At 42.4% G+C, this 17,661-nt stretch overlaps 1 long non-coding RNA gene across 1 annotated transcript; it reads left to right on the top strand.

Annotated features, from left to right (window-relative positions):
* The first annotated feature begins 15,505 nt into the window (after positions 1–15,505).
* LOC307083448 lies at positions 15,506–16,873 on the top strand. The gene is made up of 4 exons (XR_013812280.1): positions 15,506–16,031; positions 16,155–16,317; positions 16,494–16,555; positions 16,837–16,873. It is a non-coding gene; the product is annotated as an uncharacterized lncRNA (long non-coding RNA).
* Positions 16,874–17,661: the final 788 nt, after the last annotated feature.

Raw genomic sequence — 17,661 nt, forward strand, 5'->3', positions numbered from 1 at the left:
TGGACCAATGCTTAAAATCGTCTTTACATCGTTCTAGTAATGGGAGAAAATTTTCCTTGAAAATACGAGGGAATGATTTAGTAATGATGATGCCCAGGTATTTAAACTCAGTGTCCATCCGTATAAAAGGAAAGAGTGAATGAGGCTAATTCTAGTGGCCATTGGGTTAGTTCTAGTGGCCATTGGGTTTATAGGGAAAAGTTCACTTTTCTGAAAGTTCAGCTTGTACCCTGAAAATCTACCAAACTGCCCCAGTATAGACATAATAATAGGAATGGAAGAGATTGGATTAGATATATACAAAAGTAAGTCATCTGCATACAAGGACACTTTGTGGGTGACCCCACCTCTCGCAATACCCTCAAACCCTGCCTGACTACAAAGCCAGATATCTAAAGGTTCAATAGCAATCGCAAACAGCAATGGGGACAAAGGACAACCTTGTTTTGTGCCACGTTTGAGAGGAAAGAAAGGTGAATGTAGGTCATTAGTGATAACTGAAGCTAACTGAAGAATCCATGAAATAAAATCTTTACTAAACCCCATTTTTCCCAGGACAAAAAAAAGGCATGTCCATTCTACCCTATCGAAGGCCTTTTCTGCATCCAATGAAAGGACAAATTCGGGGGATTCAGAGCTTGGTGCATGAATAATTTCAAGCAATCGGCATGAGTTAAAGAAAGAATGTCTCCCCTGAATAAAGCCTGTTTGATCAGTCGATATCAGGTCTGGGACCACTTGTCGGAGACGGTTATAAAGGACTTTGGCTAAAATTTTCTGGTCCACGTTTAGAAGTGAGATTGGTCTCCCAGTGCTACAAAGAAGTGGGTCCTTATCTTTCTTAAGCAACAGGGTTATAGAGGCTTGAGATAGTGTTCCTGTCAGCCGACCATTCAGAAATGATTCATTATACATGCTTTGTAATTCGTGGGATATAAGGTGAGAAAATGTTTTATAAAATTCCACAGTGTGTCCGTCAGGCCCTGGGGACTTGCCATTTTGCATGACTTTTATGGCTTCTTGGATCTTAAGAAGTGAAATCGGTCCACCAAGGTTGCCGGAAAGCATTTCATCAAGAGCTGAGTAGCAAATATTTTCAAGAGGGTTGTCATGGTCCCAAATATCTGGAGGGCATTCAGAGGAGTAAAGATCAGAATAGAAGTTAAAAAGGTTTTGTTTGGGGGGCTTCCGGGAAGATGGCGGAGAGAGTAGACGCATAGTTAACTAGCTCTCCAGAGTCGGTAAAATATTCCCACTATTCAGACATAATTCGATAAACAAAACTAGAATATGAGTGGGACAAGAAAGAAAAGAAGTCAGAAAAGCAACAAAGAGCAAAACGAAGCAGAAGAGCAACCCGTAGTGGAAGAAATCTCAGAATACGAGGCTAGCGAACACGAGGCTAGCGAACACGAGGTTAGCGAACACGACGGAGGGACAACCGGGAAAATGGACAGCGCGGAGACGCTAAGAGTCGGGCATGCAACTATCAGCAAGGACATCAATGATCTTAAACAAGAACTACGCCATGAGCTGACCACATTTAAAGACGAGCTGAAGAGAGAGATGAAGGAGGAAATCATCAACCTCCGGCAAGAAATAGACCGTCGGCTAAAAGACACAACAGGTGAGCGTCAGCGAGGCTCAGGAGCGCATAGCAGAAGTCGAAGAGTGGAAAATGGAGGCCAGTACTGCGCTGTCGGAGATGATGGGGCAGACGCGCCGAATGCAAGAGAAAATAACTGATCTCGAGGGGAGATCAAGGAGAAATAACATCAGAATCTTTGGGCTACCGGAAGACACAGAGGGGAGCTCGACAGCCATATACCTGGAGCAGCTTCTAAAAGCCGAACTCGAGCTCCCGGAGGGGACCAACCTTCAGATCCAGCGAGCCCACCGAGCCCTAGCCCAGAAACCGACCCCGAACGCTGCGCCCAGGTCAATTATTGCCAACTTTCTACAGTTCGAGACGAAGGAAATGATTTTGAAGAGAGCTTGGCAGAAAAAGCTACAAGTAGGAGGCAAACAAATCTTCTTTGATCATGATTATCCTACAGAAATTGTTCAAAAACGAAAGGCATACGCGGGCATTAAAAGAGTACTGAGGGAGAAGGGAATTCGTTTCCAGACGCCGCTCGCCAAGATGCGAATACACTGGAACAACGGAGCAAAGCTGTATGACAGTGCCATTGAAGCGGCGCGGGACATGAAGGAAAGAGGCTACACTGCGGATGTACCAGGCGGAGACACCGGAGCCGCGGCTGACGGAAGGATGCGAGGAGCGGCAGAGTGGCAGCGAGTGAGAGGGAAAGACCGAGGACCCGACCCGGCGCAACGAGCAAGAGACAAACTACAAAACTATCAGCGGAAACCCTAATAAGTTCTGCTTAAATAATGGTATGGGAAAGGATCATACTAACAGACTGGAATAAAAAAGACTAATTAATAATCACTGTACGGAACTAAGTGGATAAACAAACAAAAAGAAAAAAGACTGACAGAAGAATAGATCCACAGTGTGAGCATCTGAACATTTTCGGACTTCTTTAGTTTACATAACATAGTAAGAACCGACTGGGAGAGGTCGAGGTATTTAAGTTGGACATTTGTAGGCGCTGTGGTACCCCACAAGTTGGGCGCGTACCTAGGTCTAGGGAGGGGCCCTTATTAGAGATGAGGATATCCCCTTCGCCCACCAACGGGGACGCGGGGAGGAGTAAAAGACTATCCCATGTTTGGAAGTTCGGGAGGTATTTGGTTTGTGTTCAGTTAGTGTATGTTCATGTTCAGGTTTATGTAGTTTGTAACGGTTTGGGAGAATATTTTCAGAGAGTAGTAAATGACTAATGACATCAAAATAATGTCGCTGAATGTGAATGGGTTAAATGTACCAATGAAAAGAGAAAGGGTGATGACAAAATTGAAAAAGGAAAAAGCACAAATTATATTCCTACAAGAGACACATCTGTCTAGATTAGAACATGAAAAATTGAAAAGATACGGGTACAGGAGCTTATACTACAGTACATATAAAGAGGGACGCAGGAGGGGAGTTGCAACATTAATACCAAACACAACACAATTTTATTACAAAAGGAAGTCAAAGACAAAGAAGGAAGGTATATAATAGTAAAAGGAAGAATAGAAAATGAACCAATCACACTGGTAAATGTATATGCGCCCCCAGAAAGCAACAAATACTTGTAAGTCCCTTTTTGACGTCATAGCAGTAGAAACAGAGGGAATCCTTATTTGTGGGGGCGATCTAAATGTCGTCTTGAATCACAATATAGATACAACGAGTCTCAAAAGAACTAAAATGCACATAACAAGATTTGTCAATATGTCACTAGAAGAGATGGGGATGACAGATATATGGCGAAGTCTGCATCCTTTGGAAAGAGACTTTACGCACTATTCAGCTGCACACAAAGTTCATTCAAGGATAGACTATTTTCTACTGAATACAGGAGATAAACACAGAGTGACGGAATGTAAAATAGGAGGGGCAGACGTATCTGACCATAATCCACTCTATTTAGAAATATATTTAAGTAACAGGACACGAAATACTGTATGGAGACTGAATGTAGGAATATTGAACAATGACCAACGGAAAGAGAAGGTAAAAGCAGAAATAAAAAGGTACATAGAGGGAAACAACAATGGAGCAGTAGACCCAACAATATTATGGGATGCCATGAAGGTGGTGATAAGGCGGAAATTGATAGCGGAAACAGCGCATGCAAAACGAATTCAATTAGAGTCATATAGAACACATACTGAGAGACTGAGGGAATTAGAACAGGGACATCAAAGAACAGAAGATCCAAAGGTATATCAACAAATCAAGGAAGTTAAAAAAAAGATAAATGACATATTATTAGACAAGGTTGAAAAAAGGAACAAATTCTTGAAACAAAATTATTACGAAGCAGGCTCAAAGGCGACTAAATTGCTGGCGAAACGTATACGTAAACAACAAGCACTTAGTAGTATACATAAAATCAGAGATCCACATACAAGTAAATTAACAGATAAACCGGAGGATATAGAGAACATTTTTTGTGGATACTACAAGGAACTATATACACAACCCACATCTGAATGTGACGAGGAAAGGAAGCTATTTTTAAATTCTTTGGATTTACCATCAATTGGTAGTATGCAAAATGAGACATTAACAACCAATATTACTATAGAAGAAGTGAAAGATGCAATAAAGACACTAAAAAATAATAAATCCCCAGGTAGTGACGGATACCCAGCAGAGTGGTACAGGATGTTCGGGAAAGAGCTGACGCCACTACTTTTGGATTCTTTTAATTGGACTCTTCATAACAATAAAATACCTCCATCATGGGCTGAAGCCATTATAACCATCATCCCAAAGCCAGGAAGGGACAAGGAACACTGTCAGAACTATAGACCAATCTCATTATTAAATGTAGATTACAAAATATATACAACAATTATCTCCAAACGATTGAATACTTTTGTAGCAGAACTGATAGAGGAAGATCAAACAGGATTCATTAAAGGACGTCAAACACATGATAACATTAGAAGGGCCCTGCATATTGTAGATCAAGCACAAAAGAAAAAACAAAGTACTATAGTAGTAAGTATTGATGCAGAAAAGGCATTTGATTTGGTAAATTGGGAATTCTTATATAAAGTATTAGAACGATTTGGATTCAATAATAAGTCAATACAGTGCATAAAGACATTATACCACCAGCCCACTGCTAGAATCAAAATAAATGGAAACCTAACTGACAAGTTTAGTATACAGAGATCAACTCGGCAAGGCTGTTGTTTATCACCCACTCTTTTTGCGCTTTTTATTGAACCTTTGGCACAAGCGGTACGCCAAAATGATGGGCAAAAGGGAGTTATAGTAAATGGCAAGGAACATAAAATAGGACTTTTTGCGGATGACGTCGTAGCCTTCCTCGAACAACCGAATACATCACTACCTGTATTGATGAAACTGCTGGAAATGTACGGACACCTTTCGGGATATAAAGTAAATGTTTCAAAAACACAAATTTTAACACTTAATTACACCCCACCAAAGGAGATTCAGGAAGCATTCCACTTAAATTGGAGTCTAAAGAAAATTAAATATCTGGGGGTTACCATCACAAAAGGATTATCTAAACTTTATAAAGCCAATTATAACAAGATAAGCCAGGAGATACAAAAAGACACGGAAAGATGGTCTACTTTGCCACTAGATCTTAACTCAAGAATTGAGATTATCAAAATGAATGTACAACCAAGACTTCTTTATTTATTCCAGTCCCTACCAGTAGAGATCCCCCAAACCCAATTTGTGACCTGGGACAGGATAATATCTCGGTTTATTTGGGGAGGCAAAAGACCAAGGGTTAGGTACGAAACTCTCCAGTTACCGAAAGACAAAGGAGGTATGGGTCTCCCAAAACTGAAGGAGTACTTTTACGCTGCCCAATTTAGGCATATTGTATGCTGGTGTATGCCAGATTACACGGCTAAGTGGAAAGACATGGAAATAGAGTTTGTAAAATATCCTATCCAGAGCCTTATTGGCGATAAAGAAATATTCAAAAGGATTAAAAATAATATAGATTCAATGACGACATTTACACTTGAACTATGGTTCAGAGTTATTGAAAATTATAGGATAAAGAAAGAAACAAACGTTCTTAGATGGGTAGCATTTGACAGTAATTTTAAATCAGCTGAATATGATAAAGGATTCAGGCAGTGGGTAGATAAGGGGGTCATGGCATGGTGTACTTTAGAGAAGGATGGGGCACTGGAGAGTTTCCAAAACGTGAAAGATAAATATAGTTTGGAGTGAATGGTGTGATCCAAATTCTAAAGAATACATACAAAGGAAAGAAAATAAGAATCATATCTGCTTTATATCAAGCATTGACGACAACTAAACATTCAACTAAATACATAAAGGAAAAATGGGAATCAGAGTTTAATACGAAAATTTCGGATGATGATTGGCAAGACATGTGGAAATCACATCAAACGTCCACTAATTCGCGGATTTGGAGGGAGTTCTCTGGGAAAATCTGGTCCGTTTTTTTATCACGCCCAAGGTCAAGAGCAAGTATAATAACACAGATGTAACATGTTGGAGAGAGTGTGGAGTAAAGCATTCTGCAGACCACTCACACATATTTTGGAAATGTCATAAAGTATTTAAGTTTTGGGGAATTGTTCATGAAACTGTACAAAAGATACTAGGTTACGATATTCCAATGAGCTATATGGTACTATACCTTTGCAATTTCAATTTTATGAAAGAGAATATAAGAGTGAGAGATAAATATTTGGTTAAAATATTACTGATAGCTAGTAAGAAGGCTATAACTAGGAAATGGGGTAAGGTAGAGCCTCCTTGTAAGGAAGAGTGGATGGGCGTAGTGGAGGAAATCTATGTTATGGAGAAACTGACACACCGCCTAAGGCTACAACAAGCACAGCTTGAAGAAAAGTGGGAGAAATGGACAATATTCAGAACCAAAACTGGCGACGAGGAATGTAGACAGGATCAAATTGCATAGATGAAGACACGAAGAGAAAAGAAGAACTGCTAGAAATATGACTCCCAAGCCGAACTTTTTGTTTGGTTTTTGTTTTGTCTTTTGTTTACTGTATTATTTTTTTATTTTTGACTGTTGACTGTCTATGTGAGTTTTGCAATAAAGATTTAAGTGAAAAAAAAAAAAGGTTTCGTTTATATCTCTTTTATCTGTGAGAACATCACCAGTGGGTGGTCTTTTTTAAACTGATCAGTCTAGAAGCTGCAGCTGAACGAACTTGATAGGCGAGAAGTTTGTCCCCTCTCTCAAAAATACGTCTGGATTTAAGCAGAAGTAATTCAGCCTTACTTGTTGATAACACATCAAACTCTGCCTGGAGGTGAAGGCGTCTATTATACAGAGCCGGGGTTGGGGCTAATGCATATTGGTTGTCTAACTGTAAAATTTCCTCAGAGATCACAGACAATTTAATTGCTTCTAACTTTTTGGCGTGTGAGACATAAGAGATTGTTTGACCTCATAACTAAGCTTTGAATGCTTCCTATACAGTGGACTGGGAGACGTCAGGGGTTTTATTAATTCCAAAGAAAAATCCAATTTGAGACGTAAGGAACTCCTTAAAATTATCATCGGACAGCATTTAGGAGTTAAAGTGCCACTGCCTTGAAGGAGCATAACTTCTAGGTAGGTTGACCTCCATTGAGGTGGGGGCGTGGTCCGATATAACAATGCTGTGGTACTTGCAAGAATCAACCTTTGATAAAAGTCTATCATCCACAAGAAAGAAATCTATCCAAGAATATGTACAGTGTACGTGCGAAAAGAATGAATATGCCTTCGTAGATGGGAAGTTGAACCTCCAGAGTTCAGACAAGCCCAGCTGCTCAGCATAGGAATTCATAACCCTAGCAGAGCTAGAAAAGACAGCGTCTCTGGTAGATGATCAAGAGTGGTGTCTTGGACCATATTAAAATCCCCCCCTATGATTAACAAACTGTTGTTGAGACCTGGTAATGTAGAAAATAATTTGGTGATGAATTGACATTGAAAAATGTCAATTTAAATTGTCATCCCAATTAGGTGCGTACACGCAGGCAAAGACTACAGGAGTGTTTTGGATGAGACCTAACACAATAACATAGCGGCCGATGGAGTCGGCAATAGAGCTGAGTAGTTCAAAAGCAGTGTTTTTATGAATTGAAATGGCGGCACCCCTCGCTTTGACATTAAACTTTGAGTGGAATAAGTGCCCAACCCATCCCTTTTTGAGCCTCTGAACATCAGGCACACAGGTGCGTCTCCTGGAGAAAAGTTATGTCGGCCTTAAGATGTTGGAAATGGGTCATTATTTAATTTAATTTAGTAACCTTGTTTGAACCCTTGACATTCCAAGACACAAAGCGGATACCCTGAGTAATGTTCAAATCAGCCATTTGGGATGTAGGAGAAGTAATGTTCAGCATATTGCCATTGCATACAAAGCCATATACTCGTTACACACACAAGTGAAGAATAAATTCTCTGCCCCCAGTACCGCCCCCTCCCACCCGGCCCTAATACCTTCCCAAACAAGGCACCTCGAACCCCAAACCCTGTCACAACAAACGACCGTGTAGGTGACACAATCGTTCTCTGTCATTAAACTAACAGACTCACTCCACTGAACTACTGACGAAAGTAGCTTAAATTAAATTTAAACCCTGGTAGCCACAATCAGTCCTATTCTCAGGAGAGAAAATTTGTCAAAGGCTACCACTAACAGTCTGAATAAAATAAAAGCAGCCAGCTAAATTTGTAAGCAATACATATTGAAAACTAACCATGAGCACAAATAAAAACCAAAACATGCAATGAGCTGGTACAAATTAATACAGCTTGGGGCATATGAACATCAGAAGTGCCACAAAGCATGCTCTGCTATATACATTTACATTTAGGGCATTAAGCAGACGTTTTTATCCAAAGCGACTTACAATAAGTGCATTTGTTACAATAAGTACATTTGTCATAAGAAGTGAAACAATATATCGCTGTCGGTACAGTAAAGATGTTCATAGAACCAAGTGCAAGTATTACAATCGCTAGGCTAACCCATTCCCCATGTAAAGCAATGATAGCAGCTACTATAGATGCTACACAATTAAGTACCTTGAATAAGTGCAATGTACAAGTGCCAGGACGTACAACATTCAATGGTGGCTGTGCATTGGCTTCTATGCAGAGTCGAGGTGAACTCTGAACAGGTGAGTTTTGAGTCTTTTGCGGAAGCTGGTGTTCGACTCTGTGATCCTGACATCGGTAGGGAGCTCGTTCCACCACTGAGGTCCCAAAACAGAGAAAAGTTGTGACTTCGCTGATCGACCTTTGCTTGCTCTTAGCGATGGCGGTACCAGACGTCCAGCTGAGGTAGTTGAGCGGAGGGATCGAGCTGGGGTGTGTGGCTTTACTAATGCATGGAGGTAGGCAGGGGCAGTTCCATTGACTGCCTTGTATGCCAGTACCATCATCTTGAATCTGATGCGAGCTATTACAGGGAGCCAGTGGAGGTCTCTGAAGAGGGGGGTTACATGTGAGAACTTTGGTAGGTTGAACACAAGGCACGCTGCCGCATTCTGGATGCGCTGCAAGGGTTTAATCGCAGAGGCAGGGACTCCAGCCAGGAGCGAGTTGCAGTAGTCGAGGCGGGAGATGACCAGTGATTGGACTAGAAGCTGAGCTGCTTCCCTTGTGAGGAATGGCCGGATCCTGCGGATGTTGTATAGTGCAAATCTGCAGGATCGGGCCACCGCAGTGATGTTTGCGGTGCAGCATAACTGATTGTCCAACACTACACCAAGGTTTTTGGCAGTTGGAGAAGGAGATACAGTGATGTTCTCAACAGTGACCAGTAAGTCCATGTGTGGGCAATCTTTCCCTGGTATTAGGAGGAGCTCAGTCTTGTTGAGGTTAAGCCTCAGGTGATGGGCAGTTGTCCAGGTGCTGACTTCTGCCAGACATTCAGATATGCGTGTTGCAATCAGGGCTTTGTCAGATGAGGGAAAAGAGAGAAATAGCTGAGTGTCGTCAGCATAGCAGTGATAGGAAAAGCCGTGGGATGTAATTACAGAGCCCAGAGATCTGGTGTTGAGGGAGAACAGAAGAGGCCCCAGTACAGAGCCTTGAGGGACACCTGTATCAAGCGTGCAAGGTTTGGACAAGGAGCCATTCCATGTTACATGATGAGTGCGATTCATCAGGTAGGATGTGAACCAGGAAAGGGCAGATTCAGCTATGCCAAGTTCGGCGAGAGTGGCGAGGAGGATCTGGTGGTTCACAGTGTCAAATGCTGCAGACAGGTCAAGGAGAATGAGAACCGATGAGAGGGACGAGGCTCTGGCTGCACGGAGGGACTCAGTCACCGCGAGGAGAGCCGTCTTAGTGGAGTGTACTTTTTTGAAGCCTGACTGGTGAGGGTCAAGCAGGTTGTTAGATGAGGGAGGACAGTTGGTTAGCGACGGCACGTTCCAATGTTTTAGAGAGGAATGAAAGAAGAGATACCGGTGTGTAATTCTGGATGTCAGTGGTATCAAGGGTTGGTTTTTTGAGGAGAGGCTTTATTCTGGCAGTCTTGAAAGACGTTGGAACAATGCCAGAAGTGAGGGAGGAGTCAATAAGTGCGGTAAGAAATGGCAGGATGTCGTTTGACATGATGTTATAATTCTGTTGACCTCTTCTGAGGTGAGAGGGATGAATTGGGTAAAGACAGAGGTTGGGTTGGGGGAGGGAGGATGGTGGCAGTGATAAAAGAGGAGCTAATGTCCTTTACTTTCTGGGTAAAGTAGGTAACAAAGTCATCAGCAGTGAGGCAGGAAGGAGGAGGAGGGGAGGGAGGGTTGAGGAGGGAAGAGAACAAGGAAAACAGTTTTCTGGGGTTTGAGGCGGAGGAGTTAATTTTGGTCCGGTAGAAGGCAGATTTGGCTGTTGACACAGTGGAGGTGAAATCTGAGAGAACAAAGAGATAGTGAGATAGATCATTAGGACAGTCTGATCTCTTCCATTTCCTCTCAGCTGCCCGCAACTCTGCTCTATGGGTCCGCAGAGATTCTGTCAGCCAAGGAGGGGGGGGTGAAGATCGCGCCGGTCTGGAGTGGAAGGGACAGAGGGAGTCCAAAGAGGAGGAGAGGGAGGATAGCAGAGTGTCAGAGGATTCCTCTGTGGATAGTTGAGAGAATTGTTCAATAGAAGGTAGTGAAGACAGAACAGTTGAGGCAAACGTAGAGGGAGAGAGAGTTTTGAGGTTGCGGCGGGTGGTGACAATGTGGGGACTACAGAGGAGGGGGGGAGAGGACTTTAAGGGGAGAGAAAAAGCAACAAAGTGATGGTCAGACACGGGGAGTGGGGTAACAGAGAGAGCAGAGGTGCCACAGGACCTTGTGAATATCAGGTCAAGCTGGTTCGTAATTGTATATAATACAATTACGTAAACATTGGCTATACTTGGGACAAAAGCAGTGGGTTAGCTTACCATCGCGCACTTTCAAACTAGGTGAACGTCTGCGTATTTCAACGTTCCGTTTAAAAAAAAAAAAATGAACAAGTAGTCCAAGTAATATCCTTAAGTAGATTACAATATCTGTTGTCGGGTCATTCAGCCATAGGTTGGGTAGTTTCTGGAAGAAGAGAAGCGCTGTGTCGGGGTTTTCAAAAGTGTGGACAGTTCCCTGGAAGGTAAGCCGTAGCTTGGCAGGATGGATCAGACAAAACTTAACACCCGCTTGGTGGAGTTGTGCCTTCACATTCCTAAACTTCACTCTGCGTCGGGCCAATGCTGCAGAGTAGTCAGGGAATATGTGGATCTTTCTCCCTTTATAGGACAGTTGTCCACGCTCGCGGGATGTGTGGAGAATCAGCTCCTTGGTCTGGTAATAGTGCAGCTGCACTAGCATAGCTCTCGGAGATTTGCCCGGAGGGAGCTTGGCTGCGAGGGTATGATGTGCTCTGTATACAACAGGTGTGTTGGCGAATGATTTGTCGCCCAGGATTTCCTTCAGGAAGGGTCCCATGAAGGCAGTCGGATTGGCGCCCTCTTCACTCTCAGGCAAGCCAATCACACGTTCACTATTGTCTGTAGTGAAGCCATTGCAGAACGAAGTTCTTTGACAATTTCTTCGCACATAGTTAGAGCTGTTGCACGGAATTCAGCCATAATCTCCGCCTGTAGCGCTTTCACCTCAGTGCGGATGGTGGCGATCATGCCTTCTCCAACGTTCTCCGCCATTTCACCTGTTGTTTGGCTAGCTAGCAAAGAGTCGTCGGTTAATTTCGTCGACCTACTGCTTCCCCTGCAGCTTTTATTTCTCTCAGACATCAATAACTAGTTAATTCTTATTGAAAGCAATCACGTGTAGCGTTTCCAAGATGTAGTAGCTATATTTATAAAACAATATTTAAGAATTCATTGGAGAGGCTTCAGAGCACGTCCTTACTCGGCCATGTCAAAACCGGAAGCCAAAAACTGCTTTTTAAATTTAAAAAATCGTGGGATGTATCGAACCGTGGGTCAAAAATCGTGATACAAACCGAATCGTGAGTTGGTGTATCGTTACAGCCCTAGTATTTATATAAAATTATATCTAATATCACGGCCAAAAGCTATGCGCGCCTTGGATGATATTATAAATCATAAAGACCGCGTCTGACGTTTCTGGCAAGCTCAACAGGTAGAGCTTGGACTTGTCAGTGGATAGTAGTCCTATAGTCACACTCGGCTGAATGAACCAGTGATCCCTGATCATACAGAGTATTATTATATTATTAAAGTTTCCCTGATCATATATTATTATTATTATTATTATTATTGTTATTATTATTATTATTATTATAGTTTCTCTGATCATATATTATTATGATAATTACATTATTGCATGGCCTTAACGGAACTATATCAAGTGAGTGGCAAATACAGCGAATAAGCTGTAAACTTGGCTGCTTTTGTTTGAGTGGGGTAAAACCAAATGTTTTTTTCCAACCATAATAGCGGACACGATTTCAGGTTTACTTTTATGGTCCTTGAATAATGTGTCGGCCACCACTGATATTGCTTCCTTCACCATCCCGCCATCGGTGTATGGCTTCTTGTGCTTTGTCAAAATGTGCGCCACATTGAATGATGCCTCCGTGGCTGCGTTGGCTTTCTTCGTCAGTCCAATGAATAAACATTGCTGTTTTTTAAGGGTTGCTTTAAGCTGGTTCACTTTCTCAGTCCGTTGAGTGCTGCCTGCTGGAAAATCCTGTGCAAAGTCACCGTGGACTTGAGTGTGGTGGCGCTCCACATTACCTCTTTTGCCGACCGAAACACTGCTCCCGCATATGAGACAAACACACTTGTCCTTCCAACCCGGTATCACGCCATTGCGTGCTCCTGCGCACGAACGTTAATCTATTGAAGCGTGTTCCCGAGCACGATAGTCCGACTTTTTGCGTGTTACACAAAACGAAATGTAAACCAATGCATTCTGAATGGGAGTGTTCTAAGACAATTAACGTTCTCCACAAAACGCTACGAGAGAGAGAGAAAGAGAGAGCGGGAGGGACAGAGAGAGAGAGAGAGAGCGAGAGAGAGGCTTCAGAAAGGGTGTGCGCAGATAGTACAGTGCACCCTAGTTATGTTTATGCCAAAACCTATATATATAATTAGGCTATAATTATATTATTTAGCGTGTAATGAGACAATCTATAGCCAAATTGTCGAAGATGCCCGAGAATCTTTCGGGATATCAGCATGGGAAATCGGCGAATCAGACCCATGAATCTATTGTAGCGACCCTGGGACAGTTAAATAGTTTGTGTGTTATGTGTTACATTATATTTCGTTGTCCGTTATGCCAGTTGTTCTATGTGCATGTATTGTAATGTTATTCTTGTCAAACAGCGTGTGGGGCGAATCATTAGGTCAGCTGGGGGAGGGCCTTGGAAGAACAGGAGGGTGGGGGCCTGCACGCGAGTGAGACCGTGTTGCCGGGGTAACCGGGGTTTGTTTGGGTCCGGTTTTCAGCTGTTGGTTTCAATGTTGTTACAATGTTACGGGTTTCAGTGACCTGGTTTTTGGTCCATTAAAACTACCTTCAACTAATGACTCGACATGATTATGTCACCGGCGAGGTCGTTACACTATAAAGAAACACGTCATCTCAAGCGGGAGAGAAAGTTTGCGGTGCTGGTTTGTGTCACCAACCCAGCAACCCAGTCGCCAAGAAAAAACGTTGACAGTGCACGTTTCCATGAACACTGGATACGTAGCATTTCAACGTAAAAAATAGCGTGTTATACCTACAGTATCCACGTGTGCCGCTGTGGAGGCGGGTTTCGGGGTTTGGGACACGATTGTTTGGGGGGGGGGGGAGACTGTTGTTGACCGGGGAGGGGGGGGGGGGGGGGGGGAGACACGTTTGTTGAGGGGGGGGGGGACACACGATTGTAGGGGGGGGGGGGGGGGGGACACACCAACCCAGCAACCCAGTCGCCAAGAAAAAACGTTGACGGTGCACGTTTCCATGAACACTGGATACGTAGCATTTCAACGTAAAAAATACCGTGTTATACCTACAGTATCCACGTGTGCCGCTGTGGAGGCGGGTTTCGGGGTTTGGGACACGATTGTTTGGGGGGGGGGGGGAGACTGTTGTTGACCGGGGAGGGGGGGGGGGGGGGGAGACACGTTTGTTGAGGGGGACGACGACACACTATTGTAGGGGGGGGGACACACGTTAGTTGAAGGGGGGGGGGGGGGACACGTTTGTTGAGGGGGGGAGACACGTTTGTATCCTAACAACAAAACAAGTTAACAAAAGCCCCATTTGTCAACTGAGAACCCCAATTCCCAGAATCCCCCGCGGCTCCGGAACACGGCGTAGCTTATATTAATCTTTATTATCTGAATGGGAAATGCAATATTTTAGGACAGATACACCATTAAACGCGTTTCTAATGACATTTCTAGCGAGAAATGTACATTTTCCTTACATAATCTTCAGTCAGTGAATGTGTATGATCTTTATTAATCTTTATTATCTGAATGGGAAATGCAATATTTTAGGACAGATACACCATTAAACGCGTTTCTAATGACTTTTCTAGCGAGAAATGTACATTTTTCTTACATAATCTTCAGTCAGTGAATGTGTATGATCTTTATTAATCTTTATTATCTGAATGGGAAATGCAATATTTTAGGACCGATTAACCGTTAAACGTGTTTCTAATAACATTTCTAGCGAGAAATATACTTTTTACTTGCATAATCTTTAGTCAGTGATTGTGTCTGATCTTTAGTTTTATAGTTATTAGGATTTGATCGGCTCGCTCGCATGTTTCAACGACGTCAGGTTGCTTTCGCTAAACTAGCAGCTCACGTGCTTCCTGCGTTTGTGTTATTAAACTGTTACTTTATGTAACTTTTAATGATATCATCTTGTTAGAAACACGTATATCTGAGAGCCAACCCAGTCGCCAAAAGCATACGTTGACAGTGTACTTTTCGTGAACACTGGATTACGTCGCATTTCAACATAAAATAGCGTGTTATACACACACACACACACGCACACACACGCACAGAGACACACACACACACACACACACACACACGCACACGCACACACGCACGCACACACACACACACACACGCACACGGTCGTGCGCAGGAGCACGCAATCGCGTGACACCGGGTTGAAAGAAAGACGTCAACTCTGGAGTGACCGAAAATTTGCGGTGCTGGTTTGTGTGACGTAAGTTCAACTATGATTGACTGCTATTTAAAAACGGTTGAATGCTTGAAATACTAAGATTATGGAGTTGATAGTGCAAATAATTATATTGCCGTTGTCAAAGATTATTAACAGGTATTAACAGCTAATAACAGATAACAAAAGCGTTGCTTCATAGGCTAATGTAGGCCTACGTCGCCACCTGTCCCTCGGGTAGGCTAGCTAGTTCGTTAGTAATTGAAATTGAACAATGAGAAAGGCTTAGATAAGTACCATACACAGCATCATGTTAGAAGGTAATTTACACAATGTAGTCGGCTGTTTGTAAAAAATAGTTTGTTTTTAGTGATTTACTTTTTTCTCCCTGCAGCTTCAAATAAGCATCATACATCTTAACTATCTCTCTGCCAATGCTAATATTTTATATCTATAATCTTTCTTATCTATCTACTATCTGTGTATCTAATCTGTTTTGTTTATCTGTCTATTCGGTTTGTCTGTGTCTTTGTAAATTAGGTAATCTTTCAATATGCCAGGCAGCACATGTAAAACATGCCCCTCCTGCAAAACCATTCTGCCTTGCGCTAAAAAGGTTTGCAGCCACTGCAAAATGGTCCAGCCTGTAAAGGAACGCCTCAAAATTGCCTTGAGAAAATTTGAGGCTAAGCGGGAAGAGTGGGCGTCTTCCCGCAAGAAGAACCACAACATGGCTGTTGTCAAGCAGGAAATGTTCCTCCTGGTATGTAAACAATTCAGATTAATTATGTTCTACCTCTAACTGTCTGAATCCCTATTGCTTTGAATAGTAGGTCTTTTTTGATTACTACAGGCAAAACATTAACATGCTGTGATTTCCTTACAGCTCGAAAAGCTTCAAGCAGCAGGATATAAACCTGTCCTGCTGCTTGGAAAAGCCACTAAAAAGAGCCATGTGGTCAAGGTGTTCACACCTCGTTGCACCTTGGCCACATTTGCGGAGGAGTCCCTCAAAAAAATGGGCTCCATCCATGAGTACATTTGTCAAGGTATGATTCTTTATTTTTATAAATTCCACACACCCTCTGCTTTGTTTACCAAAATACTAACTGCATCTTGTTATTTGTCCACCACATTCATTTTTATCATGGAACTATTGCTACAATTTTTTTGGTTGCCATTTGCAATTTAATAACCCTTTGCAACACTTTTCAAACTTGCACAGGATGGACCCCTTTTGCAAGTGGGACTGCAGAGGGGCCAGAAGAGGGCAGGGGGACCACTCAGGTGAAGACATACAGGAATATCTATGACAATTAAAGAGGCTAATCCTATATATTGTTATATACTGCATATATACTCCAATATATTATGCTACAAATTACAATATACTAAGTCAGCTGTATAAGTGCTAACCTCTTTTCATGTTTGTTTATGGTTATTTATGTGTATAGATGTGTATAGATCTGTATGGTCTTAATTTCATATTTTTTAAAACTGAATTTACACTTGCACTGTTGAAGTTCCACTGTTGGACTTTGAGTGAGTGTTATCTTATGTCATCTTAGATGGACATGGACATGGGAGAGGTGGAGGACAGGGCCGTGCAGGTGGAGGAGGGGGAGGAGGTGGCCCTGCAGGTGGAGGAGGGGGCCCTGCAGGTGGAGGAGGGGGCCCTGCAGGTGGAGGAGGGGGCCCTGCAGGTAGAGGAGGTGGCCCACCCGGACACGGAAGGACCAGGTATGGATTTTTCAATTAAAGCATGCATGAGAAGGTACTAAGTGTCATACAAATAAACATCATTGCCTGAATGAGTAATATTTTATTTTCCATTCCAACAGCGGTCTCTACTGTGCAGAGGAAGCGGAGGAGAAAAGGTATGTTCAGAATGTCTGTACAGATCGAATTGCTAATTGACTACTATTCTTTTCACCATAGCATTACATTTATTGTAGTTATTTTGGAAAAAGGACTGTAATAAGAATGTTGGTTATGACCATTTGAGTCTTTGTTTGAATACCTCAACATTTCTTTCCTACAGAGCATCACAGCCAGAAGGGGCTTGAAAAAAGGAACAAGACTTTACCGAAGAGTAAGATGAAATAGTTTGTAACGATCAGAGCACTGACAAACCCTTTACACAATTTATAATTATGGAATTGTAAATTATTCTCCTGTGTATTCATAGCAGCGATTACAGCATTAATACAGTATTAATAATTACTGTTATTGATTTTATATTTGCAGTATTTTATATTTGCCAGTGGATAAGCATAGATGGTTTTGTTGTGAAAAACATGTTTTTTATATTTTCAGATTGCCCCTACCATATTGGTCGTGACTCCTTCGAAATAAGGAGTTACGGGAAGGAGAGGATGAGAAAGGTTTGACAG

The sequence above is a fragment of the Pollachius pollachius genome (genome assembly GCF_949987615.1).
Source record: "Pollachius pollachius genome assembly, chromosome: 1".
In the NCBI taxonomy this organism is placed as follows: domain Eukaryota; kingdom Metazoa; phylum Chordata; class Actinopteri; order Gadiformes; family Gadidae; genus Pollachius; species Pollachius pollachius.